Source organism: Eriocheir sinensis, chromosome 55 (assembly GCF_024679095.1).
Source record: "Eriocheir sinensis breed Jianghai 21 chromosome 55, ASM2467909v1, whole genome shotgun sequence".
NCBI lineage: Eukaryota > Metazoa > Arthropoda > Malacostraca > Decapoda > Varunidae > Eriocheir > Eriocheir sinensis.
The window spans coordinates 5,492,101-5,519,307 of record NC_066563.1 but is presented as its reverse complement, the minus strand read 5'-3'; the positions used below and the strand labels follow the sequence as shown (position 1 = coordinate 5,519,307).

The following is a 27,207-nucleotide window of genomic DNA, read 5'->3' as shown; positions in this document are numbered from 1 at the left end:
AATAAATACTGAAACTTTCGTCTTAAGCCTTCCTCAGCCCACCTCTTCACATGAAAATACATAATTATGAAGGAAAATGGGTTAAAAAAAAAGCAATAAAAAGCCTTCATTAACATCTACGAGGAAGTGGGTGAAGGGCGCACTGGTTGGCGGGCCGAGTAGCGCAGATGCCGAGTTTGAGGACCAGGGCGGGTGACTGGTGGAGGCTTTCAGTGTTCGCTTGGCGGTGAAGGAGGTCGCATCCCCTTACACCAGCTGCCGTGTTGAGCGGGTGAGAGAGAGAGTGAGAGGACGAGGGGGCAAGACCGCGTGAGAGACTCTTATTCGCAGACGCTTTCGGTTCCCACAACAAGCATTTTCAAAGGCCATGATGGAGATTAATCGGGTTCTCATGAGTGGTTTAGACATTTACGGTGCGGAAGCTTTGTCAAGCTATCACTAAGCGCATAAAACTAGCCATGGAAATACTGACAAAAACCTCTACGAAAACCTAATCAAACGTGGGTATGTGAGGCAGGAAACACTTGAGAATATGGACCAGAGAGAGAGAGAGAAACCGCAGATGTGAGACGAGAGAAGAGAAGCGGGGTCAACGGGTGGGGGCACAACACACGAACTTCCCAAAAACTTTATATTTCGTGGCGGGGAAACTTTACATTCGTGGCGGGGCGATGCATGCTGACAGGACTGTGACGGATGATGTGTTGCGTCGTGTTTTGTGAGGCGAAAAACGAGACGAGCGCTCGGGCGTGTAAGGAAAAGAGTAAGCAAGCTATGGGCGATTTATGAGGTGCAGGATGATGGACTGTTCCTTCAACTTCAAGACAAACGGGACGAGGAGAAGGAGGAAGGAAGGAGTGCAATGAGAAGAGCCAAGATTAATGAGGAGGAAGGAAGGAGATGAGCAGAAGCGAGATAAAGAACAAGGAGGACAGAAGGAAGGAGTTAAGTATAAGGAGAGATATAAACGAACAGAGAAACAAGGACGAGGAAGAAGAAAAAAAGTCGAAGTTTTGAACAATGAAGAACAAACATTTTTACGAGAAGTAGGGAGCTGAAAAGGCAAATAGGGGGAGAGAGAGAGAGAGAGAGAGAGAGAGAGAGAGAGGAGTAAACGTAGGTAGAAAAACTCAGAGAAAGAAACAAGAAGTAGGAGGAGGAAAACAAAATGAGCCGAAGAGAAAAAGAGGAAGGAAAAAAAAGGAAGACCTAAGGAGAAAGAAGATGAACAAAAGACAAACCAACAAACAAAGAGAGAAGCAAGGCGAGGAAGAGGAAAGAGGAGGAGGAGGAGGAGGAGAAGGAGAAGGAGGAGGAGGAGAACAACGAGGAAGACAACGACGACAAGCGACAAGAGAGCGAGGAACCTAACTAATGTGATACAAAGTCATTTACTAGAAGAATACGAATAAAAAAAAGCGTAAGAGCTGAAGGGAGACAATTAGTGAACGAAGGGACAGTCGAGAGAGAAAGAGACAGCGAGAACGAGCCGGCGAGCGACCGAGCAAGAGAGAGAGAGTGAGAGGGAGAGGAAGAGGGAGAGAGAGAGAGTTGAAGGGGGCAGCGTGTGAGTGTTCCTGATGGATTGGGTGAGGGAAAGGTGCATTAAGAGAAGTGCACCAATGACGCCGTGAGGAATTGTGGGTGAAGGGATAAATTACAGGAGGGACAGTGAGCAATGGAGCCAGAAGGAGGGTGGGGTGGCGAGAGAGAGAGAGAGAGAGAGAGAGAGAGAGAGAGAGAGAGAGAGAGAGAGAGAGAGAGAGAGAGAGAGAGAGAGAGAGAGAGAGAGAGAGAGAGTGTAATAATAATAATAATAATAATAATAATAATAATAATAATAATAATAATAATAATAATAATAATAATAATAATAATAATAATAATAATAATAATAAAAAAGAGAGAGAGAGAGAGAGAGAAAGCCCCACTGACTCGACAAAAATAGTCATAGATAAAATACGGTAAATCAAAGTCTAAACTTTTCGAAACGTCTTATTTTTTTTTGCTTCACTCACTCTCTTAAATTTCCTTTCTTATAATCATAATTTTTATATATTTCTGACAATGGCCCCGAAGAGTCTTGCCATACCCTTACCCTATTTTTCCTTCATTAAACTACCTTGTAAACTCTTTTTTATTTTTTTAACCTTCATTACTAAACCGCTTACGAACTTCATATATTTTTTCTTTGCCGCCAGAACATTAAACGGAAATAAATTGGAAAAGTTTAGGCAATATTTAAACCTCAATTACGAAAGGTTAATGGAGTGGAAAAAAAATCCGCCGTACAAGGGGTGAGAGAGAGAGAGAGAGAGAGAGAGAGAGAGAGAGAGAGAGAGAGAGAGAGAATCCGAGGGGAAACTCTTCATTTCGCCTTCATGAGATAATTTTCTTAAGATCTGAGTTACTATTTCCGTCTGTTTGTCTCTTACGTGTGTGTGTATGTGTGTGTGTGTGTGTGTGTGTGTGTGTGTGTGTGTGTGTGTGTGTGTGTGTGTGTGTGTGTGTGTGTGTGTGTGTGTGTGTGTGTGTGTGTGTGTGTGTGTGTGTGTGTGTGTGTGTGTGTGTGTGTGTGTGTGTGTGTGTGTTCGTTTATTCATTTTTGTTTTTGCGAGCATAAAGTTATCAATAATTCAAGATTTATTTTGCACTTTACCACAAAACGTATGAACATTATTGAAACACACACACACACACACACACACACACACACACACACACACACACACACACACACACACACAAACACACTGATAGATGATGAGATAGATAGACAGACTGATAGATAGATAGATAGATAGATAGATAGATAAATAAATAAAAAAGAAAAAGATAGAGAGATAGAGATACAACAGATAGATGGGAAGAGATAGACAGGTAGATAGAAAAAGAGAGAGGGAGAGGGAGAAAGAGAGATTGATAGATACATAGATAGATTGAGATCGATGGGGAGAGAGATAGACAGAGGGTGTGAGAGAGACAGAGAATAACACCTTGCTTTATGGACAGTCTCGCTATTATGTTTTTATTTTTCCGCTCCGGCCGATGCATGCATAATCCCGCGCACATATTAATCGGGAGAGGATTAAAAACGCATAATGGAAACATGGCGGCGCGCGGAGACTCATACATACTGAAGAGGAAAAAAAAATCTCCCCCGCCATTACTTTGAAAATCCCGGTATGAAATTAAGGTCGTGACGTCACTCGGTACCTCCCCCCCCACCACCACCACCACTACCACCACCACCACCATTACCATAATTTTTTTTATAGCGAAGGAAACAGCTCAAGGGCATAAAAAAGGACAAAAAACCCGCTACCATTACTACCAAGCAGGATGGCGCCACTATAAACACTTGCCTGCGCCATAACGGGCCGGTGCAGGAAATATTAACAGATTTCTATATATGTTCTAATCCAGTTTGTGCAAATATCAGGGTAAAAGAAAATGGTCTGCGGAACTGAGGGATGCAAGGCTTTTTGCTTGAGCTCATCCGTATACCGTCCAGCTTCCTAATGCAAGAGTTAAAAGTTGTTTTCCTTATTTCATCCCCTTCGCCAAATTTTAGATCCACCATTTCTTTGTCTGCAATCCAACCCCTTTTTCTTTGTCTTCATTCCTATCACTTTTTCTTCGTCTGTAACCCAAACGCTTTTATCTTCATCTTTAATCGTACTTCTTTTTCTTCGTCTGTAATCCAAACACTTTTTCTTCATCTTTAATCGTACTACTTTTTCTTCGTCAGTAATCCAAACACTTTTTCTTCGTATATTTAATCGTACTACTTTTTCTTCTTCTTTAATCCCACAACCTTTAATTTATCTTTAATCCCAACACATTTTTTCGCATCTGCAATTCTCTTTGTGTACGACTTGATCTCTTTCATGTCATTTCTCTAACCAACAGTGATGTCTTTTTGACATATCATTCTTCACTCCCTTTGACTTTTTTCTGTATCACTTTAACTTTTGTCTGTTCTCTTATCTATTTATAAAAAAAAGAGGTCAGTATGCAAAGATCAAACTCCATTGTAACACTTATCCTCATTTCCAACTTCCTATAGCAACTTTTTAACCATGAAATGCTGAGTACCAAATGGAAACAGCGCGTACAAACAGGGAATTACAATAACTTTTCATCTTAAACCTCAACTCACTCTACCAAATCAACTTTTTACCGTAATATTCCGAGTACAATATGGAAAGAGCGCGTACAAACTGGCAAACACACCCTACGTACAATACAAGCCGCCTGAGTCATGGGCTGGCCGTTACCATGCACTCTGACCGCCTCTCCGCCTCACAAAGGGACACAAGCGCACACTTTTAAGGCATCCCGACCCGACCCTCGCTTGTTTAGTGGCTCCATACATCGCGGGGCTCTGGACTTACCGGTGCAGAGCGACACATAAAAGCTTGCCAACCACCACGGAAGCTGACAAATAAGTGACCAGATAAAGAAGGAAGGAAGGAAGGAAGGTAGGAAGAAGTGAAGAAAGAAAGCTTGCCGACTGCCGAGGAAGATGATAAATTAGCAACTAGATGAAGATAAAAGATAGGAAGGAAGAAGGGAAGACAATAAGGAAGGATGAAAGAAAAGAAAAGAAATAACGAAGGAAGGTGAGAAAGAAGGAAGAAAAGGAAGAAAGATAGAGAAGAAAAAGGAAGACAAGAAAATGAAAATGAAAGTCTGAGTGGAACAAAGGAAAACAAAGGAAAGAGTGAAGAAAAGAAAGAAAAGAGAAATGAAAGATTAAAAACGCAAAGTCGGAAAGACATCAATTCATAAACGAAAAAAAAATGTATTCGCAAATAAATAAGTAAACAAATGGATAGATAAATAAATAGATACAAAGAGATAGATAGATAGATAGGTAAATAGATAAGCAAATATAGGTAAATAGACAGGGAAAAGAATAAATCAACAAGCATATATAAATAAGTAAATTCAAATTACGAAGAACATGGAAATATGCAAACGCGTGGTTGATGAAATTAATAAACTAATAGATTAAGACTTTCATATTCGGGCAAAAATATAACTCAATTTGAATGCTCCCTAATCTCTCCACGGCCTCAGACGACCACCTGAGCACCGCTGGAATAAGTCTCGTGAAGTAATATGAAAATGGAAGAAGTAATTACAAAAAAGAGATGATCAAGAAACAGCAAACGAATTAAAACCAAAGCAAGCCAAAGGAAGTCAAATGAGAGGAAGGAAGGAAAGGAGGAAGGAAAAAGAGAAGGAAGGCAGGAAGGAAAGAAAAGGACGGATGGAAAGAACGAAAGAAAAAAAAGCAAGGAAGAAAGGAAACGAAAGAACGATGGAGCAAAGGAAGAAAGGAAGAGAGTGAAGAATAGGAAGAAATGAAGGAAAAGTAGAAAAAAGGAAGAAAGGTTGGAACGAAAGAACAGCAGATAGAAAAAAAGAAGAAAAAAACAAATGAAACAAAGTAAATCCAAAGAAAGAGTGAAGGAAAGAAGAAAGGAAGAGAGTGAAGGATAGGAAGAAATGAAGAAATGAAGGGAAGGTAGAAAAGGAAGACAGGTTGGAACGAAAGAACACCGGATAAAAAAAGAAAAGAAAAAAGGAACAAATGAAACAGAGTAAATAAAAAAAGAAAGAGTGAAAAAAAGAAGACCAAAGAAAAACCAGAGCAAGCCAAGTGGAGTCAAACTAAATCCAGACAAACGAAACCCAAACGAAGTCGAGTGAATAAATGGAAACTGACAAGCGAGGGCAAAACAAACACTTCCAAACACCTGAGAGAAGCTGGGTCTTGTGAGGTTAAATTTATGATGCGTGTGTTTGTGTGTGTGTGTGTGACTTCTTTTTTTTCTTATATGCGTGTGTGTGTGTCTGTGAGCGTCTGAGAGTGAAAAGCGACGTTGTGAAATAATGATATGTCTACAGAGAGTATGTGAGGGAGGGAGGGTGAGGAGGCGCTGAATATATGTTGGATGATATCTGTGGCTTTTAACTTGACAGAATGACTCACTGACGGATCTGATAGCTGACGTGCTGAATGACTAATTGACTGACTAACTGATTGACTGACTTATTGAATGCTTAAGTAACTGTCTTTTTGAGTGATTGCCTTTCTGACGTGCTGACTTGCTGATTGACTAATTAACTGTCTGACTGATTGACGGACTGGCTGGTTAACTTCTTCACTGACTGACTGAGTAGCTACAAACTGATTTGCTAACAGACTGACATTTCCATTGAGTTCTCTGCTAACACTAACTGACTGACTGGCTATCTGATTGACTGACTGACTGACTGGCTATCTGATTGACTGACTGGGTATCTGATTGACTGACTGACTGACTGGCTATCGAAGTGACTGTCGATATGGCTGCAAGTGTGATTGATATTTACTCTGGTTTCAAAACTGGTTGACTAACTGACTGACTGACGTACTGACTGACTGGCTGGGTGACCCTTCTACTGGTTTCTATATTGGTACATTGACCGTTATTAGTTAATCTCTTCCGCCCCATTCCTGTCACTTAATGAATCTTGCTGGATAAATGCACCCCACGTTGTAATTAAGGCAAAAGTGTGCGAGCCCGCTGATGATATATTATTCCAGTACAAATTTTCTCAAGGGTCAGAAAACCGATCTCGTTTTTACAAATAAGATAGTTGATAATATGCCTCTCTGTCTCTGTCTCTGTTCTTGTTTTCGTATGTTTGTATGTATCTGTCCGTTTGTCTGTGTCTGTGTGTCTCTCTGTCTGTCTGTCTGTCTGTCTATCTGTCTGTCTGTCGGTTAGTCAATATGTTGGTCGGTCCGTCTTTTTCTTCTACTACTACTACTACTACTACTACTACTACTATTTCTACTACTACTACTGCTATTACTACTACTACTACTATTACTACTACTACTACTACTACTACTGCCATCATAGCCTATTCAAGCGCAGCGTTCCATTGGCGTCTAGTATGTATTGTCAGGGCTCTCTATATTGGTAGGATTTCACTCCCCTTTCATGGAGGTTGTCTGTTAATCACACTTGCTCTCGCAGTATGTGTTTCTGTACCACTTGCCTTAACTCACCTCTTACACAGAATTGCAACATGTCCAATAACTTTCTTGTAATTTGAAACGTGTCCAATAACTTTCTTGTAACTTGTAACGTGTCCAATAACTTTTTGACTGCTTTCTTTACTGTAGAATAAATAAGTAGTTCAATAACACGGTCTCGGTAAATCTGCTGCCACATTTAGCACAATCTTACTGATCAACAGAAGGGTCGTCAGTAAGATCTCAAAGAAATTGCACCAGCTATCCAATGCCTGCAGAGCAAACACTGTGTAATAGGTGGAACGTTAGCCGGGTAATGACGCGGTAAACTCTACGGACACAGCCAATCACATTTACATTACTCAGTGGCTCCAGTGGGGTGCCAGAAGGCTATAACTTATGTTCATATGCTTAGTTTCGCCTCTAACTTGTATAAAAGACGAGTTAAGGCAAGTAAAACAGAAGCATGTAGCAAAAGAGCATGTGAGGTTGACAGAGTGTCTATATGGGAGACAGAGAATCCACTACCAGACAAAAGCTGCCAAGGCGCCTGAGGAACACTTTGAATGGACTATTGCATCTTAACACTACAAATATTACTAATACCACTTGTTTAATACTGTTATCGCTAATAATTTTAATTGTTTTTATTCTTCTTCTTCTTCTTCTTCTTCTTCTTCTTATTATTATTATTATTATTATTATTATTATTATTATCATTTTTATTATTGTTATCATTATTATTATTATTACTATTTTCCACAGATATTATTGCGTTATTCAGTGCTCCTTAAACACAGAATGGTTCGCAGTCCGCTGACTCAGGGGGGCGGCTGTCAAGAGCATCTGTGCACAAATATACTTTTACTTCCCCGACTTGCCAGTTCTAAGGTATTATGAACAACAACTTATTATTATTATTATTATTATTATTATTATTATTATTATTATTATCATTATTATTATTATTATTATTATTATTATTATTATTATTATTGTTATTATTATTGTCACTCATTTCCTGCCCTACAAACAGATTGGTTCACTGATTACAAGCTTGGGGTGCGTTCTGCGTTCTGATCTTAATAAGTTAATAGTAATATGAATTGGTTTCCCTGGTATTATTATTGTTATTATTATTATTATTATTATTATTATTATTATTATTATTATTATTATTATTATTATTATTATTATTATTATTATTGTTGTTGTTGTTGTTGTTATTACTCTTATTGTTCTCATTCTTGCTCTTCTTGTTCTTCCCTCTCGTATAATTGTCGTTTTATTATTGTTTTTATCATCACCATATTCATCATCATCATTATAATTGTTACTATTATTATTATTGTAACATTATTATTACTAGTATTAGCAGCATTAGTAGTAGTCGTAATAGTAGCAGTAGAAATAGTAGCAGTTCTAGACCTCCTCATATGTTGCAATCATTCATCATTACATCAATTATTTATCTCTAATACAATGAAAACCGGTTTGCGTCTCTTCGCGTAAGTAATAAAGACAATGTCCATATATACCTCGGCAGTCCCTTGTCTTAAGAGTGACCGTTCAATCTCCCGTGACAGCAGTTTAAATCACGTTCCCGGTGCTAATGATTCCAGTTTGTCTCGCGCCATCTCCATTACTATCAATTAACATTTTTTTACGAGTCTCCTTCCTCTCGTTAAGGCGCCCGGGGGTTATTTCTTTGTTCCTCATCGTTATCTTTTTATTCTCTTTTTTAGTAACGAGGGTGAGTCAAGGTCATCTCTGCAGTGGTTGAAGGCGACGCGAAACAGTTTAACAGCATCTTTTTATTCTCCTTTTTTAGTAACGAGGGTAAGTCAACGGTTTCAGCATATAATGGTTCCTTACGTTTCTTTCACCTTCATCACATTACTTCTTTAAATCTCTATACGCGCGGTCAAGTCAAGGTCCTCTCTGCACTGGTTTAAGAGGATGCAAAACAGTCTATTAGCGCACACTACTTCTTTATGTTCCTACACATTCCTCACATTACTTCTCTTAATCCTTATACACAGAGCTAAGTCAAGGTCAGATCAAGCACTGTTTTAGGACAAGTAAAAACGGTAAGTCAGCACCAAGGCACATACAGTAGGCTCTCGTGACTTAGTTTGTGTCGTAAGGTGTCGTAAGGTTAAAATTCTCCCTTCCCTCTGCGGCGACTTGGATGTTATTACGGCGATTATAAAAGATCTCTTCGAAGGCCAGCAAATTTCGAGAATGGCGCGGTGTGGGAGGGTGGGGAGGCCGGGGAGGAGGGTTGTGAAAAACGACCTGAGATGAAGCTTATTCCCAGGGTCGTTTGGGCTCCCCGGGGCGCCAGGAATAGCTCTCAAAACGACCGCAAGGAACCGAATTACACTACCGCCGAACTTGCATGTTTTCATCTTCTTTTCGCGTTCCTTCCTCCTCCGTCTCTCTCGCTCCCTCCCTCTCACGTACAGATGATAACTTTTTCTTTCGTTTTTATTTTTATTTCTTTAATTCTTTTTATTTTTCTTTCTCTCTCTTTTCTTCCTTTCTTTCTGTCTATTTTTCTTTCTTTCTGTCTTTTTCTTTCTTTCCTTATTTTTGTTTTTTTATCTTTCATTTTTTTTGCATTCGTTTTTTTCTTACCATCTTTCTATCTTTCTTCCATCCATCCTTCCTTCCTTCCTTCCTTCTTTCTTTTCTCTTTCATTATTTCCTTCCTTCCTTCCTTTCTTCTTTCTTTTTTTCTCTTTCTCTCTCTGTCCTTCTCTTTCTTTCCCTATCCCTCTTTCTCTTCCTCTCTCTTTCTTCTTCTTCCTCTACTCCGCCTCCTCCTTCTTCCTCTAAGACACTGCCACTAACTTTGTCAAGGGGAGGAAGAGGAGAAGGAGACGGAGGAGGAGGCAAAGGAAGAAGAAGAGGAGGGAGAGGAAGGGGGCAACATCACGACAAAAAATGTGTCTAGTTGCTCGTCTTTTAAACATTTTTCCGTGTAAACTTTTTTTTCACTTCTTTAATCTAGGCCTAAAAAGATTATGAACATCGGCAGTGAAGGAGAAAATTACCTATTGAAGGGAAATTCCGTCTTTGGGGGTGGAGCAGGCTCATAACCTTTTTATTTTTTATTTCGTTTTTGAGGGATTTCAGGATTAAACATTTACATTTGACGAAGATTTTCATATATTTTGGTAATTATTTTGCCTCTTGGTGTTTGTTTCTCTCTCTCTCTCTCTCTCTCTCTCTCTCTCTCTCTCTCTCTCTCTCTCTCTCTCTCTCTCTCTCTCTCTCTCTCTCTCTCTCTCTCTTCTTCTTCTCTCATTCTCCCTCCCTCCTTCTCTCTCGCCCCCTCTTCCTCTCGCTACCTCCTCCTCCCCCTCCTCCTTTCTCGCTCGCAAATACAATTCTCAACACAGCGTTACACTGTTTTCCTTAAAGGTATAATTTCCTTCAGGGTGAGTCGCATGCCTTGACTCTGCCTGCCTGCCGTCAATATCTCGTCTCGGCGCCGCGTGAGCCTCTACCGATGAAATATTTTGCCGAACAATGATGCTGCTGCGTGATGGAAGTTGAGACCTAAATGGCGTACCACGGGTGTTCCTGCGAGCTTGTCAATCCCCGGAGATTCAAGAGATGAGGTGAATGAGAGGGAGAGGAGAGGAGGAGGAGGATGGGGAGGAAGGGAAATGAAGGAGTTGGAGGTGAGGGAAAGGCAAGGGGTAGGACGGAGGAGGATGAGGAAGAGGAGAAGAACGGAGGAGGTGAAGGAGGAGGGGAATGAAGGAGTAGGAAGGGTGATTAAGATAGAGTGGGAAGGGAAGGAGAAGAGGAGAAGGAGTTGAGGAAAATGATGAAGTGGAAGAAGAGAAGAGAAATAGAAGACGTAAGGAGAAGTAGAAGAAGAAGAACTAAGAAATACAATGATGATAATGAGAGAGAGAGAGAGAGAGAGAGAGAGAGAGAGAGAGAGAGAGAGAGAGAGAGAGAGAGAGAGAGAGAGAGAGAGAGAGAGAGAGAGAGAGAGAGAGAGAGAGAGAGAGAGAGAGAGAGAGAGAGAGAGAGAGAGAGAGAGAGAGAGAGAGAGAGAGAGAGAGAGAGAGAGACAGAGAGAGAGATAAAAAGATAAAAAGGAGAGAGGCAGGCGGAAAACATAATGCAATTCACAAAAGAAGAAAAAGAACAGAAAGAATGAAAGTGTTCAAAAAGATTACTTAGGACAATGCTGGTTACGTCCTCCTCCTCCTCCTCCTTCTCCTCCTCCTCCTCCTCCTCCTCCTCCTCTTCTACTTTACTTTCCCACCACTTCCTCCTCCTCTCTCACAGCTTCCTCCATTCCTTATCTGGCATTTCTTACTTAAGAATTACCTCCTCCTCCTCCTCCTCCTCTTCCTACTCCTCCTTCCTCGTCCTCCTCTTCCTCTTTCTCCAACTTCATCTTCTCCTCCTTCTTTCTCTTTTACTTCCCATCACTAACACTCTTCCTCTTCACCTCCTCCCCAGCCTCCTCTTCTTTCTCCTCCTCTCCTCTCTTCATCAAAAGGAATTCCCACCTACTTTCTTTCACCATCATCTCTTCCTCCTCCTCCTCCTCCTCTTCCTCCTCCTCCTCCTCCTCCGCTAAAACCCGGTGCCTAAAAACTCCCACGAACTCGAGGATCGCTGGAGGTGGCAGGGCGCACGGGGTAAAGGTATACTGGAGCACTTTTACACCTGCAGATTATCTTCAGGTGCTTACTTGAACTCCCTGCAGCGCTTGGGGAAGGAGAGAGTAAGGGGAGGAGGGGGAGAGGAAAGGAAAGGGAGAAAGAACGAGAGGATAAAAGCGAGTGTGGAGAGAAAGAGGGGAGGATGGGAAAAGAGGAAGAGGAAGGACTTACAGATAATGAGAAGAGAGGCAGATGATGATACGAGAGAGGAGAGAGAAAGGGGAGGAGGGGAGAGAGAGGTATGTAAAGAGAAAGAGGGGAGGAGGAGACGGAAGGGAGTGTTAATGAGGAGATAAGAATTAGGTGATGATATGGGGCAAAAGGGAGAGAAAATGAGATAGGAAAGGAGAGGGAAAGAGGGAAGGAGAGGGGAGAAAGGAGAATATGAAGAGAGGAGGGGAAGAGGAAGGGAGATAGGAGAGAGTGGTATTGAAGTGATAAGAGTTGGGAGATGAAGAGTGAGAGGAGGGAGGGAGAAGAGGGGATAGTGAGAGAAGAGAAGGAAGCGAAGAGGGGAGGAGAGGAAAGTGGAGTAACTTAGACAATGGGTTGATGAGAAGTAGGAAATGAGATCTGAGCCTTGAACGAGAAGAGGAGATAGAGAAGGAAGAGAAAGAAAAGAAAAGAAGAGTGTGAAGAGAGGAAGAAGGGAGGAGAGGAGCAAGGGAGAGAAGGGACTAGGTAATGAGGAGAAAATAGGTTTACTCGTATGATAAGGGAGAGAAGGGAGAGTAAAAAATATAGAGAAGGAAGAGAAAGAAGTGAAGGGAGAAAGGAAAGAAAAGGAGATGGGGTTGGGCGAGGAGAAAGGATAGAGGTGGAAGAGAAAAGAAGAAGAGACAGTGATGGAGAGAAAAGGAGATAGAGAAGGAGGAGAAAAAAGAGAAGATGGGAAAGGGAAGGATATAGAAGAGGACGAGGAGAAGGGATAGAGGTAGGAGGAAGGACAGAAGACAGAGGAGGGATAAGGGAAAAAAGAAGAGAAGGTGAGGTTGAGGGGAAGAGTTATATAGAAGGGGATACTTTAGAATTTACACAGAGGGGGAGGTTGGGAGGGGGCAGAAAATAAGTTGGTGAATGAAACTGGGTCAGAATTAAAACTGCTTCGGTGCTTGTGTTTCTGTTAAGTGTTTTTGTCTTTAGTTCTGGGAGAGAGAGACACTTTTGAGAGAGAGAGAGAGAGAGAGAGAGAGAGAGAGAGAGAGAGAGAGAGAGAGAGAGAGAGAGAGAGAGAGATGGATAGATACATGAATATACAGATAGATGGATAGTTGATAGATACTGGCAGAATAGGCAGGCAGGAAGAAGGAAAGACTAAGAAAAAAGAAAAAAAGAATATGGGAAAGCATGCAAAAGAATGGGAAGATGAAAACCGAAACGAATAAAGACAACGAAAAAAAAGGAAGAAAAGAGAAACACAAGCAAGAAATAAGAGAAATAAAGCAAAAAAAAATCGCAAAAAAAGGAAGAAAAATAAAATAAAACAGAGGAAAAAGAATGAAAATAAGAGGATCAAAGAAGCTGGAGAGAGAGAGAGAGAGAGAGAGAGAGAGAGAGAGAGAGAGAGAGAGAGAGAGAGAGAGAGAGAGAGAGAGAGAGAGAGAGAGAGAGAGAGAGAGAGAAAGAAAGAAAGAGAGACAAAAAGGAGCATCTCGCGGACTAACACCGAAAACAAATTTATCCACGTTCCTCCTCCTTGTTTCCGGCCTCGTCCTCACCCCCCCTGCACCTCGCGCCGCCACCTCGCCTCGATTTCTCATTCCTACACATCTTATCACACTCCGAGGCTGAGGACACGCGTAAAGGACACAAAGGCGAGGTCTACGTTAGCGTCTTACCAACCTTTGTCTCCGCACTTTCCCACGAGTTGCTACTTTAAGAAATCCGTGATCCCTTTCTCTGTTATTTTAAACTTGGTCTCCTCTCCTGCTTTCTGTTGCTCTTATTTTCAGTCTTTTTACTCTGTCTTTACTCTTTTACTCTGCCCCGCGGTTACTGTCCCCTTTGAGCAATGGGGATGCAGTGTATGGTGTGTGAAGGTCCCAGTAGTACCCAGAGATCGACTAATGAGCTTTCTGGCGATGACGAGTCCAGTTCGTGATCAGGCCGTGGGTGAATTACCCCTCAATCTACCTTGAAGCCAGTCTCCTTTTCTCCACCCTTTTCCTCGTCTTGCTACTAAAAGGAAGACTCGATTTCTCTTCCTTTATCCTTCCCGTCCTCCTCTCGAAGGTATCATTAACAAGGCCGATAGAGGACACGGAGCCGACGTCCAACTTAACACCGAAGTCTCCTTGTCTCCGCTGCTAAAAGAAAGACAGGAAATCCCTCCCTCCCCCCTTCCCGCCCTGCCACAACGTCCTCCTCTCGGAAGTCTCATTAGCAAGGCCCGTAGAGCCCCCAGATCAGATTCCCAGATATTGGACGGCATTCCTCCCTGTTTCCTGACGCCCTTGAAGCGACACCGGGAATGCCACTGCCCCGCTCTCTTATTCTCCTTTCCTTGTAGGGCTGTTGACGTAAGAACACGATCTCCCCCAAGCGGCAAATCAGGGGACGATATCTTAATTCAGTTGGTGCGTGTGTTTTCTCTCTCTCTCTCTCTCTCTCTCTCTCTCTCTCTCTCTCACTGGTCGTCTTTGTTTCCTTGTTTCTTGTTTCTTCTGATTGTTTTCTTATCTCTTACTGTTTCCATTTTGTGTCCTCTGTGTTGTGTTTGTGTTTGTGTTTGTGTGTGTGTGTGTGTGTGTGTGTGTACGTGAGGTCCTTTGAGGTGTAGGAATATATGATTTCACTTTGTCCCTCTCTCTCTCTCTCTCTCTCTCTCTCTCTCTCTCTCTCTACCTATCTATCTATCTATCTGTCTGTCTGTGTGAATCTGTCTGTCTGTCTCTGTCTTTCTGCCTCTGTATGTCTCCGTTTTCCTGTCTGTCTGTGTATTTGTCTTTCTGTCTCTGTATTTGTATGCCTGTCTGTTTCTGTCTGCCTGTCTGTCTCTCTGTTTGTATGTCCCTGTTTAATCGTCTGTCTACCTATCTATCGGTACTCTCTCTCTCTCTCTCTCTCTCTCTCTCTCTCTCTCTCTCTCTCTCTCTCTCTCTCTCGTCCACCGTCGAGGCAGCAGCTGACGGCAATATCATCACAAAGCCGCAGTGGGTGGAGAGGGCGTTTGATTCTCTAGGGGAACAATGCGATTCCAAAGGGTGGCTGAAGCTGTTTAACGGGGGGCGATTGGGGGCGTGTCTCTCTCTCTCTCTCTCTCTCTCTCTCTCTCTTACTTTTTCTTCCTTTCTTTGTTTTGTTTTTCTTTAGTTTCTCTCGCCTTCTTTTTTTTTGCGTGATTGGTTTTCTCTTTTCTTTCCGTATTTTCTATGTTTTTCTTTATTCTTGCCTATTCTGTCAATATTATCTTTCTCTCTATCTATCTATCTATCTCTATATCTAACTATGTCTTTATTTTTATCTACCTATACTTTTCTAACTCTAACTCTTTCTATTTATCCGCCTATGTTTATTTTCTCTAACTATCTATGTATCTGTCTGTCTATCTATATTTATCTATCTACCTTTCTATATTCCTCTCCCTCTTCCTCTCCCTCTCTCTCTCTCGCTCGCTCATGGTCGTAGTTTATGGCGAATCATGCCTCAAAGCGGGCCTCTTAATGCCGTTTGCCCAGCCCGTCACTTGGCTTTCAATGCGGCCGTCGAGCAGCGCTGAAAGCCATCGAACATATGAATTGCCTTGACTATACCTGCTGGGAAATATATGCTGGGGTGCTTTCTCTGGTTGCGCTCCTTCTTTCTTCCGTGGTTCTTGGTTTCTTGGTTCACAGACATAATAGTTTTCTCTTTCTTTTCAAATCTTTTTCTTTTTTGTTTTGTCTTCATTTTTACGTGTTTTCAGTGTTATTTTTCTGTTTCCTACTATGCTTCTTTTCTTCCTTCCTTTCGCCCTTTCGTCCTTTCTTCTCTCTCTTTCTTTTTCTTTTTGTTTTGTCTTCATTTTTACGTGTTTTCAGTGTTATTTTTCTGTTTCCTACTATGCTTCTTTTCTTCCTTCCTTTCGCCCTTTCGTCCTTTCTTCCCTCTCTTTCTTTTCACATCTTTTTCTTTTGTTTTTCTTCCTCATTTTTACGTGTTTTTAGGGCTCTTATTTTCTTCCCGTCTCCTTTTTCTTTTTCTCTACTTATGTCTTGTCTTGTCCCTCTGCTGTCTTCGTTTCTTCCTTCCTTCTCCGTCGGTTGCTTGATTTATCGTTTTCTCTTTCTTTTCAATCGTGTTCTTCTGGTTTTCTCTTCATTTTCTTGTGTGTTAAGTGTTCTTTTCCTATCTCCTCCTATGTTTGTCTCTCGTTTTCCTACCTTTCTTCTTTCCATTCTTCCATCGTTCCTTGCTTTCTCATTTTCTTCCTTTCCAATCTCGCTCCTTCCTTTTCCTCTTCATTTTTCCGTGTCATTATTGTTGTTTTTCTCTTTCCTTCTGTTTTTTTCCCTCCTGTTTTAATTTTCGTTTATGTCTATGCTTGTCTTTTTGGTTCCTCTCTTTCTTTCTCCGTTTCCTGCTTTCTCTTTTTCGTTCTTTCCAATCTCGTTCTTTCGCTTTCCTCTTCATTTTTACGTGTCATTAGTGTTCTTTTTCTATTTCCTCCTCTGTTTGTCTCTGTTCCCTTTCTTCCTTCCTTCTTTCCTTTGCTCGCTTTCTGGTTTTCTTTCTTTTCAATCTCGTCCCTTCTCTTTCCTCTTAATTTTCGTCTCTTAAGTGTTTTTCTATTTCCTTCTGTTTCTTGTTCCTCGTTTTATTGCCGTGAATGTCTAACGGGTGTGCAATATGGCTTGTTTTTCTTTCTTTCTTTCTTTCTCCCTCCGTTTTCTTTCCTCTAACTTTCTTCCTTTCTTTTGTTTTTCTCTCCTTTCTTCTTCTTCCGCTTCCTTCTTGTGTTTTCGGTTCTCCTAATTTCCTTTCTTTCTTCTTTCCTTTTTCACTTCCTTCCTTCCTTCCTTCCTTCCTTCCTTCATTATTTCCTGCCTTCTTTCCTTTCCCCTCTTCTTTCAATCCTTTCTTTTTCTCTTCCCTTCTTCTGTAGTTCGGCATCTTAAATCTCATCTTTTCTATTTTCTTCTGATTCTTTTATATATATTTTGCTTCTGCTTTTTTCTCTTTCTCTTTCTCTGTGTGTTGCCTGGAGTGACTAGCGAGAAATAAGCTTCCTCCCTTCTTTCTTTTATTTGTTTTTTCCCTTAATCTCTCCTTCCTCCTTTCGGTTTCTCTTTCTTCTGTTCTGCTTCTGTATTTCCTTTTTCGCTGTTTCTCGTCCCTGGCAGTCTTTTTTATCTACTTTGTTTTCTTCATAACTTTTATTAATTTCAACACATCCTTCTCCCCCTCGTTTCACTTTTTGTTCTGTATCTTTATTTAATTTTTCTATGTCCCTCTTCCATTGTGGTATTTCTTTTTACTTTATTGCGCTTTCTTCATTACCTTTATTAATTTCAACACATCCATCTCCCCTGCGTATCATTCTTTCTATTTCAATAATCTTCTTTTTCATTCTCGAGTTTTATTTAATCCCTCTCCCTCCGCCATCGCCTTCTTTTTTTTCCCCTCAAAATTCGTGTCCCGGAGTGGCCATTCTCTTTCTTATCTTTTTGTTTTTTATCTCCTGTTTTTTCTTCTTGAGTCTCCCCCAACTGAGTCGCATTCTGTTTCATGTTTTCTTTACCCTTTAACTTTTCTATTTCCTCCTACCCATAATTTTTTCCCCATAGCGGCCATTCTCGTTATTTCTTGTTTTCTTTCCTATTTTTCTATTTCCTATGATCCTTATTTCTATGGTATGTTTTTTGTGTTCTTATGTTCTTATGTTCTTATGTTTTCCTACCCATAATTCATTTTCCATAGCGGCCATTTTTGCTATTTTTTGCTTTTCTTCCTTATTTTCTATTTCCTACCATCCTTATCTTTTCCCTTGATAGTCGTCGTCTATTCCTTTCTTCCTTTCCACCATTTCTTTCTTGCCTTTCTATTCTCCCATATTAAACACTTGCTTTCTTCTGCATTATTTTTTCCTTCTCCCCCTTCTCTTCTCCCAAAGTAGAATTTCTTTTATACTTAATTCCACTCTTTTAGATAAGGTAAAGTACACCAATCTTAGACGAGAGGGACAAAAAAAGGAACGTAATTTGAGTCATTTTCAACCACCTACTCTGGGAACTTCGTGACTGTGTAGAGGGGGTGGAAGGGGCCGTCGGTAAAGATAAAGTTGGGGGCATACTTGCGCTATAACTACGCGTGGGGACTTGGACGAGGAACAGACATGGAGAAGTGAGTTATTTTCAGCCACATCTACTCCGAGAATTCCGTGACCTGTGTGAAGGAGGCGGAGAAGGGCTGTCGGTAAAGATAAGGTCGAGGGCATTCATACGCTATAACTACGCGTGGGGACTTGGACGAGGAACAGACATGGAGAAGGAATGTAATGTGAGTTATTTTCAACCACATCTACTCCGAGGCTTCCGTGACCTGTGTGAAGGAGGCGGAGAAGGGCCGTTGGTATAGGTAAAGTTGGGGGCATACGCTATAGCTGAGTGACGACGAGGACGAGGGATAAAAATGAAAAAAGACATGTAATTTGAGTTTTTTTCAACCACATCTACTCCGAGAATTCCGTGACCTGTGTGAAGGAGGCGGGGAAGGGCCGTCGGTATAGGTGATGTTGGGGGCATACGCTATAGTTTCGAGTTACGACGAGGACGAGGGATAAAAATGAAAAAAGACATGTAATTTGAGTTATTTTTCAACCATCTACTTTGAGAACTCCGTGACTTGTGTGAAGGAGGCGGAGAAGGGCTGTCGGTATAGATGATGTTGGGGGCATACATACGCTATAGCCGTGAGTGACGACGAGGACGAGGAATAAAAATGAAAAAAAGACATGTAATTTGAGTTATTTTCAACCACCTACTTTGAGAACTCCGTGATTTGTGTAGAGGAGGGGGAGAAGGGCCGTCGAGGGAGCTTGCATTTAGGACTCGATGGCGTACGAGAGATATGTCCCGCGGGATACTCAACGTTCCTGCCGCCAGTCTTTCCTCTGATATTCATTCCTCTTGCCTTCGTACCCCAAGTTGCGGCTGCGTGTACCAATAGGTTTGCGGGCAGATTGGAAAAAGTGATTCTAGCGCTCCCGTTTTGCTTCTTGCGGTTCTTTCTTCTCTGGCAGGACGATTAGGGGCTGGAAATTATTTTTGCTTTTGTTTTGGTTGTGTTTGTGTGTGTGTGTGGGGAGGGGGCATGTGTTGGGGGGGGGGTGTGTGTGTGTGTGTGTGTGTGTGTGTGTGTGTGTGTGTGTGTGTGTGTGTGTGTGTGTGTGTGTGTGTGTGTGTGTGTGTGTGTGTGTGTGTGTGTGTGTGTGTGTGTGTGTGTGTGTGATTGAGGGGGGCTATGTATGTGTGTGTTGTGTATTTTTTCTTCTTATTTTTTAGTTAGGGCTTGGAACGTGGAGGTGTGTGTGTCTTTGTGTGTATTTTCTCTCTTTCTTTACTAACATGACCGCTGTGTGTGTATGGAGGGGGAGAAAGGTAAAGAGTCACAATCAAATGCACTTTTCTTTCCTTTTTTTTCCCTTTCTGCACCTTCGCCGTATCTTTCTCTTTTCCTCAGGGGTCAATAGGACGGGGAGAGGGAGAGGGAGGAGGAGGAAGGGAGGGAGGTGGAGGAAGAGAGGGAGGAGGAGGAAGAGAGGGAGGAGGAGGAGGAGAGGGAGGAGGAGGAGAGGGAAGTGGAGGAAGAGAGGGAGGTGGAGGAATGGAGGGAGGTGGAGGGACAACTTGTGTTTTCCCTTCGTGCTCCTTCTCGATCCTTTGTGTCCATTACGAGAGAGCGGTAAATACTACGACTCTCCCTCTTTCTTTTTTCCTTCATTTTAAACAACACTTTTTTCACCCTCTTTTCTTTCCTCGTCCCTCTCGTCGCTCGTCGCTTCGTCCTCCCTTACGCTCTTATTACTCGGTACGTTTCCTCGGCCGCCCATTGTCCCCGACGGCAATTTTTCCTCATTTTCTTTTTGCATCTTTCATAATTGCCACACGACGGACTCCGCGCCGCTTTGCTGGGCGTCTCGCGGGAGGTGTGTCGTGTGTGTGTGTGTGTGTGTGTGTGCGTGTGTGTCCTTCTCTTTGTCTCGCCTGCAGGGGGGTAGGGAGGGGATAGTCTCTTGGGGGTAGCGGTTCGGGGCTGAGCGAGAGAAAGAGAGAAAGAGAGGGGGAGGGGAGGAAAGGAGACCGACATAAATATAGAGTGACAGAAAGACAGATAAACAGAAAGACAGACAGATAAATAAAGAAATAGATACATGAACAAACCGGTTAAATGACAAACGTACACACAGATAGATTAACAGACGAATAGACAGACAGATGGATAAACAAACAAACACACAGACAGACAGACAGACAGGACCCAGAGAAACAAGAAAGACGCACGGAAACTAATTTAAACACACAAAGAGAAAAGAAAACGGAAAAAAACACCAAAAAAACACACCCTCAACGACTGACCAAAAAAACCCACGTAATATTACTTCTCTAATTTCACATTCAAACAACGGATTACACACAAAAAAACATCATCTAAAAAACATCAAATTAACAAAACCAATGAAAAACACCAGCTCCCGATCGTCTAAAACCTTCCACCAAATCACGTTACTTAGCGGGACGAACCACACACGCATAAAACACGCTCATTACGGGATCGGGACGTAACGAGGCCAACGCACGTCCTTCATTCGTCGACGCATATAACGGTGATCCCGCGAGAGTAATAACTTGGCTTCAATGGGGCGCGGCGCGAGGCACTGAAACGGCCCTGGCTGGTGTTGGTTCGCAGTGGAGTAAAGTCTCGATCTGCGTTAAGTCGATGGATAAATGGGGACAAATGAGTGACGAGAGGCGTGGGAAGGGAGGGGATAGACGGGGGGAGGAAGAGCATACGCGTGAGAACTCTTGTATGCTTTCGTGTGCCGTATTCAATAAAGTCTCGAGCTGTTTGTAAGTAGAAGGTTAAATGGGGAAAGATCGAGAAAGGGTGGGACAGAGAAGACGAGGAGGAGGACTGGGAAGGTAAAATCGTACGTGTAATGTGAACTTGTATACCTTTTAGCGCACTGATATGAATAGTATAGGAATAGGCAGAGTTCGAGCGGCGTGACGGTGGAGAAATGGAGGCCAGGAGGGAGAGGGTGGGGTAAGGATGGCCAGGCAGGGAACGGGTAAACATGCCCATAATACGAACTCTGAACTCTCGTATCTTTTCTGTCGATGAATAAATGGGATCTGATTGAGAGAGGTGAGTGTAGGGCAGGTATGGCTATTCAGGTAACGGGAAAACATGCTTCTAATACGAACTCTGAACTTTTGCATCTTTTCGCGTACTACTATCAATAAATTCTCAGTCTGCATTAAAATCGATGAACAAATGGGACCAGAGCGAGCGACTGAAGTGAAGGACAGGGAACGGAGGAGCATGCGCTTAGAACTCTTGCGTTTTTTCGCGCACTAATATCAATCAAGTCTCGATCTGCATTTAAAATCGATGAAAAAGTAGCCAGTGATAAAGAACGAGAGGGTTGACCAAGGGAAGTAAGGACGGGGACTGGGAACGGAAGAACTTGCACTTAACCCGGTAGCTGCAGGGATCATGTTTCTTAATGATCCCGACTCCAAGCGAGAAAAAGGAGAAAAAATCACCCATCACACAAACCATTTCATAATATATATCAAAGCATTTGCGATCAGATTATGTATCATCTATTTTGGGGGATTTATATCATGGCACAAATTTGGCCCGTCGCTGCTACACGGAAAAGCCACAAATTTGGCCCGTCGCTGCTACCGGGTTAATGAAATATCTTGCATCTTTTCGAGCACTAATATCAATAATGCGTCGATCTATCTATAAACGGACGTGTATAGTAAGCGATGCGGGATAAAGTATTGTGGAGCGAGTCAGATAAGGCAGGGCATGGGAAAGGAGAGCTATAGGCATGCACGAAACGCAAACTCCTGTCACCTCTCCGCGCATCGCTACCAATAAAGTGTCAATTTGCATTAAAAATCGATCAATAGATGGACGAATGGCAAGGGACAGCAGGGCGGCGCAGGGTGGAGCAGGGTGGAGCGGCGAGGAGCGGCGTGAAGCGGGTCAGACAAAGCAGGAAGTAAAGAAGGAGAGATCGAGATGCGGAAACACCGAACTCTTTCATCCCTTTGTGCAATGTTGATAAATATGTCGAACTGCTTTAAATCGATGCATCCATGAACGCATAGCTAGCTCGGTAGGGGAGGAGGAGGGAAGGGAAGGAAGGGAAGAGAGGGGATGAGAGGGAAGGGCAGGAGAGGGAAGTGAAGGATAGCACAGGAAACAAAGAGGGTGCGGGGAGGCGAAGGATAGGAAAGGAAACAAGGAGGGAAGGGAAACGAAGGATAGCAAAAGAAAGGAACAACAACATGCGCAAACTCTGAACTTATTCACCTCTTTCTAACACTATTGCCAATCAAGTGTCGATCTGCATTACGTCGATCAATACAGGAACGTCCACAGTATAGACAGCGACTGGGCAGAGGAGGCACAATGAAGAAAAAAGTAGATATAAGGTAAAGTTGGGGTCATACGCGATAAGAAATGAATAAAGAAAATGTACTCTCTCTCGCTCTCTTTTCTTTTTCTCTCGTTTTTCTTCTCTCTCTCTCATTCACCTTTTTTTTCTCTCGCTCTCTTTCATTTTCTCTTTATCTCTCTATTTCTGTACAAACCCCCTTTTACCTTTTACGGCCGGGCAGAGGAGGAGGAATAAAGAAAAAAGGTAAAAGAAAGGAAAAGTTTGGGGACATACGGTATAAGGAACGAAGGAAGGAACCGCCGGGAAATATACAAACTCTTTTTACGTCTTCCCACACTGTTACCACATAAGCGTTGTTGTCCCCTTGCTTGCCTGCCTCTATACCTCGACAGCAGCAGGAGATGGAGTGAAGAAAAAAGTATATAAGTAAAGGAAAAGCTAGAGGGACATACGCAATAAGAAATAAAGAAAGGAAACCCCGAAATATACAAACTTCTTCAACTTCTCCGCGCCCCGATAAAGGTATAAGTAAAGGAAAAGCTTGAGGGACATACGCAATAAGAAATAAAGAAAGGAAATCCCGAAATATACAAACCTCTCCAACCTCTCCGCGCCCCGTTACCACATCAACCTGTCATTGCCCTTCGCTTGCCTGCCTCCTTACCTCGCTTGCTCTCGGGCTAAAACAAAATCCCGCCGACGTCTGCAAACAAAAGGCGGAGGAGGCGAATTTTCGTTTTTCTCCGCGTGAAGGTTGATTCCATTTCCCTTCTGCAGTTTTCCACACAAAGACGATAATTAGATCCAGACAAAGAAGAGGTATAAGGTTAATCCACGCGAGAGGGGAGATAGATAGATAGATAGATAGATAGATAGAGAGACGGTGGATTACGAGGCACACACACACACACACACACACACACACACACACACACACACACACACACACACACACACGCACGCACGCAAAAATAACCAGAGAAGCACACACACAAGGTAAAAAACAACGGCTTACTTCATCCAGGCAAAAAAACTGGCTACCCTTCACGGACAGGAAAGTAATTGAAGCCTTGCCAGATAAACGGAAAACGTGTAAAAGTCCATCATGACGCGAAATAGGAGGCGATTAAAATTTTGTTCCAAGTTCCGTGATGGCGCTGGATGGAGGCAAAACTTCGCTAAATTATGAGCGGGGGGAAAATAGAAGAAAACTGCGCGCGTCGTATCGGTGAAAAAGTTTTAAAATGCCTCTGAACTTTTTTTTTTATTATGTTACAGCGGCCAGGCACATTTTCCGCTGTCTCTTTCTCCCTCGTATCGTCTCTTAGATTTTTTATTTATTTATTTATTTATTGTTTCAGGTAAAGGAGAAGAAAGTGTAAATGAGGAATGAAAAAAAACTGACTTGCTTGTGTGTGTGTGTGTGTGTGTGTGTGTGTGTGTGTGTGTGTGTGTGTGTGTGTGTGTGTGTGTGTGTGTGTGTGTGTGTTGTGATTTCTTTCTTTTCTTCTCTCTTTTCTCTTTCTTTTTATTCTTTCTCTCTTTCTTTCTTTCATTCTTTTTCTCCTTGTTTTCTTTTTCTTTATTTCTTATTCTTTCTTGCTCATTCCCTTCTTTATTATTTCCTTACCTCCTTCTTTCCTTCCTTCATTTATTCTCTCATCCCTTCTTTCATTTTTTTTGTCCTTCTTTCCTTTTTTCTTTATTTCCTTCCTTCTTTCCTTCTTTCTTTTCTTCTTTCTTTCGTTCTTTCTTTCTTTCGTTCGCTCTTTCTTTCATTCCTTCTTTCTTTATCTCTTTCTTTGTGTTGTGTAAAAAAACAAAACTGGAGGGACACAAAAATGTCTTCTTACGAGGACAGAAAAAGCTTGTCAGGGTATGGAGAAAATCTGCTCTGGAAAAAAACTGTGTCTCGAGAGTGTGTGTGTGTGTTATGCTTGTCCTTTAATTTTTTTGCTTCTTTGATTCCTTGCAAATAAAAACAACTTATGAATAAGAAAAAAGAAAAAAAAAACTCGTAAGTGTGTGCTGCGATTTACTTTACCTTTTTCTCTCTTCTCTTTCTTATAAAACAAAAAAACAATATGTAAGAACAGAAAGAATACAACTTGCTATGCTTTTCCTCTACAAATTTTCTACGTAAGAAAAAAAAAATCCCATTAGTGTGTAGCTACAATGCTTTTCTAATTTCCCATCACAGTTTCCTAATGGGACAAAAAGAAACAGTAAGAAAGAAACGAAGAAAAATCAACAACTCTTAAGCGTGTGTTGTATTTCTTTCCAGGTAACGTCCAGGTGTGTGTGTGCTTATGTGGGCTTGAGTGGAGACACCTGTACTCGCATCCACCTGTCGTGCGGACCTGCCAAAGGGGGTGATCGGTGCTAAGCGGATCGGAGAGTTCCCTGAGTGACGCCGCTTACTACGGCTCGATTCCTGCGTCAACGTGTGTGCATATGTGAGGAAGAGAAGTCGAACAATGATAGATGATAAAACGATGGACCGGTAAAGGAAACTGAGAAGAAAGGACGGAGAAAAGATTGAAAAATGAACTGGTAGAGGGAGCTTACAAGAAAGGGAGAATACAATAATCGGAATCGAACGTGAAACAAAGATAGAATGATGGACTGATAAAGGGAAATGAGAAGCGATAGAAGCGATAGAATATTGAACTGATAAGGAAAACTGATAAGAAAAGGTGAAATACAATAATGAGCTAAAACAATGAAATAAGGAGCTAAAAAAGAGAACTGACAAGAAAGATATAAAATAATGAGCTGATGAAGTAAACAGACATGAAAGAGAAAATCAAAATAATGAAATAATACAATGAAAAAAATAATGAACTAATACGATAAGAAAAATGATGAACTAATACGATAAAAAAATAATGAACTAACACGATGAACAATTTAACTAATGAAGAGAACTGAAAAGAAAAGGAGAATTCACTAATGAGCTAATACACTACAATAATTAACTAAAAAAAACCTGACAGGAAAGTGAAAAACAACTAAGATTGATAAAAGAAACGGATTGCAAGCGAACAGAGACGAAGATGCATTCCTAGTGGTAACAGATAAAAAAGAAAACGGAGACAATGAATGCTAAACTAATACAAAATGAAACAAAAAAGAAGAGTTAAGAAAATAGTGTCCTCATAATACAAACCTTCGGGAAAATAAACATAAGAGACATCAGTGGATAAGAGAAACGGTCAGGAGTATAGGAGGCAGGCATTAACAGTGATAAAAGAAAAAGAACAGGAAGAGAATAGACATTAGCTCAGTTCAGGTCAAGTATAAGTCGGGTTGAGAGCCTCCGCAACGGCCTCTCTTCTGTGTCTTTTCCTTCCGCTTATTCTCGTGTGTTTGTGTTATCCGCTTTTTCTCGAGTGCTTGTTGTTCTGTGTTTCTCTCCTCTTCCCCCAGACTCGTAAATCATGTGTTGCCCTTCCCCTTTCTGTATGTGTCACCCGCAGAGAAAGTAAAAAGGAAACAGACAGGAGAAGAGGGAGCTATAATTCACACATAGAGGAAACGGGAAAAGGGAGAGAGGAAACATTGATACGCACACAAAGCAAACGCAGGAAATGCAAAAATACGTGTAACGAGAGTGCGCTGCGGCGGTGATATCGGGCGGAATACATTAATAGACAATCACGGTTTAATTATCAGTTAAATGCACCTCCAAATGACACTGAGATAAGTAATGACCCGAGGAAGTCTTTCTCGGTGACGACGCGCACCTCGGCGGAAAATGACGCAGAGGAGGAATAAAACGGAAAAGGAGGACTTACAGAAATAGAAAAGTAAATAAATAGTGATATAAAAAACAAGAACACGGCTTGAACGAACAGATTTAAGACTGGTGATGCAAAAATCGTTAGAAAATACAACGAAAAAGACTGAAAAAGACGGAAATCCAGTGTGCTGCCAAAAAATAAATGCCGATGAGAAATAGAATGGAAACCGACGTACAGAAATAGAAAATAATAAAGAGATCGTGGTGCAGAAAGAAGACAGCTTGAACAAACAATAGTAAAGTCAAGGGATGCAAAAAAAAATGTAAAAAAAAGTATTCAGAAAATGCCTGAAAGAGACTGAAAGCTATCGTGCTGCAAAAACAAGACTTGCGAAATAGTGAATCGTAAAATAAAAGTTATAAAGAAAAGAAGAAAAAAACTTTGCAAAACCAAACTAAACATGACATTGCGATAGGAAATAATGGCTCGGGGAAATTGGTTGAATATATGAAGTGAAATACAAGTTGAAAAAATAGCAGAAAACTATATTAAAAAAAGTATATTTCGGTGGCGCAAGAGTTTATCGGTGAGGATGTAAAACTCTGCAAAGTAATTTAACGTGAATAAAAAAATAAAGAGTTCTAGAAATAGAATAAAAATAGACACGCATATAAATACAGTCGTTGAGGAATCGTGATACAAAAAAAAGTATTTCTCTGTGGAACAAAAACAAAAACAAAACTTTCTCGTCGATGAGGACTGAAAAGTTTGTAGAGAAAAAGTGACTCGCAAAATAAAACTGAAAGTGACATCCAGCGAAAAAAAATACGAATATCAGAAATCGTGGAGTCAAAAGTTTTTTCTAGCGAGGTTTAAATTAATGAGTGCAAGAGAATAGGAAAGTAAACCATCAACTTAAACTTTTATACACACACGAAGAACCATCCTGGGAAAATCTCATCGCCCAGAAAAATAGTGAGGCAGAAAAATGCCCAACGAAATAGAGTCCCAGCCAAGACAAAGTGACGTGCAGAGAAGAGTAAAACATTAAAGTACTTCACGAAACCCTCAATTCCCCCCCCGACACACACACACACACACACACACACA

General features: G+C 41.5%; 1 long non-coding RNA gene across 1 annotated transcript; it reads left to right on the top strand.

The window, feature by feature from the left end:
• The first annotated feature begins 221 nt into the window (after nt 1–221).
• LOC126983961 (uncharacterized) lies at nt 222–27,193 on the top strand. The gene is made up of 2 exons (XR_007736305.1): nt 222–271; nt 24,639–27,193. It is a non-coding gene; the product is annotated as an uncharacterized LOC126983961 (long non-coding RNA).
• The last annotated feature ends 14 nt before the right edge of the window (nt 27,194–27,207 follow it).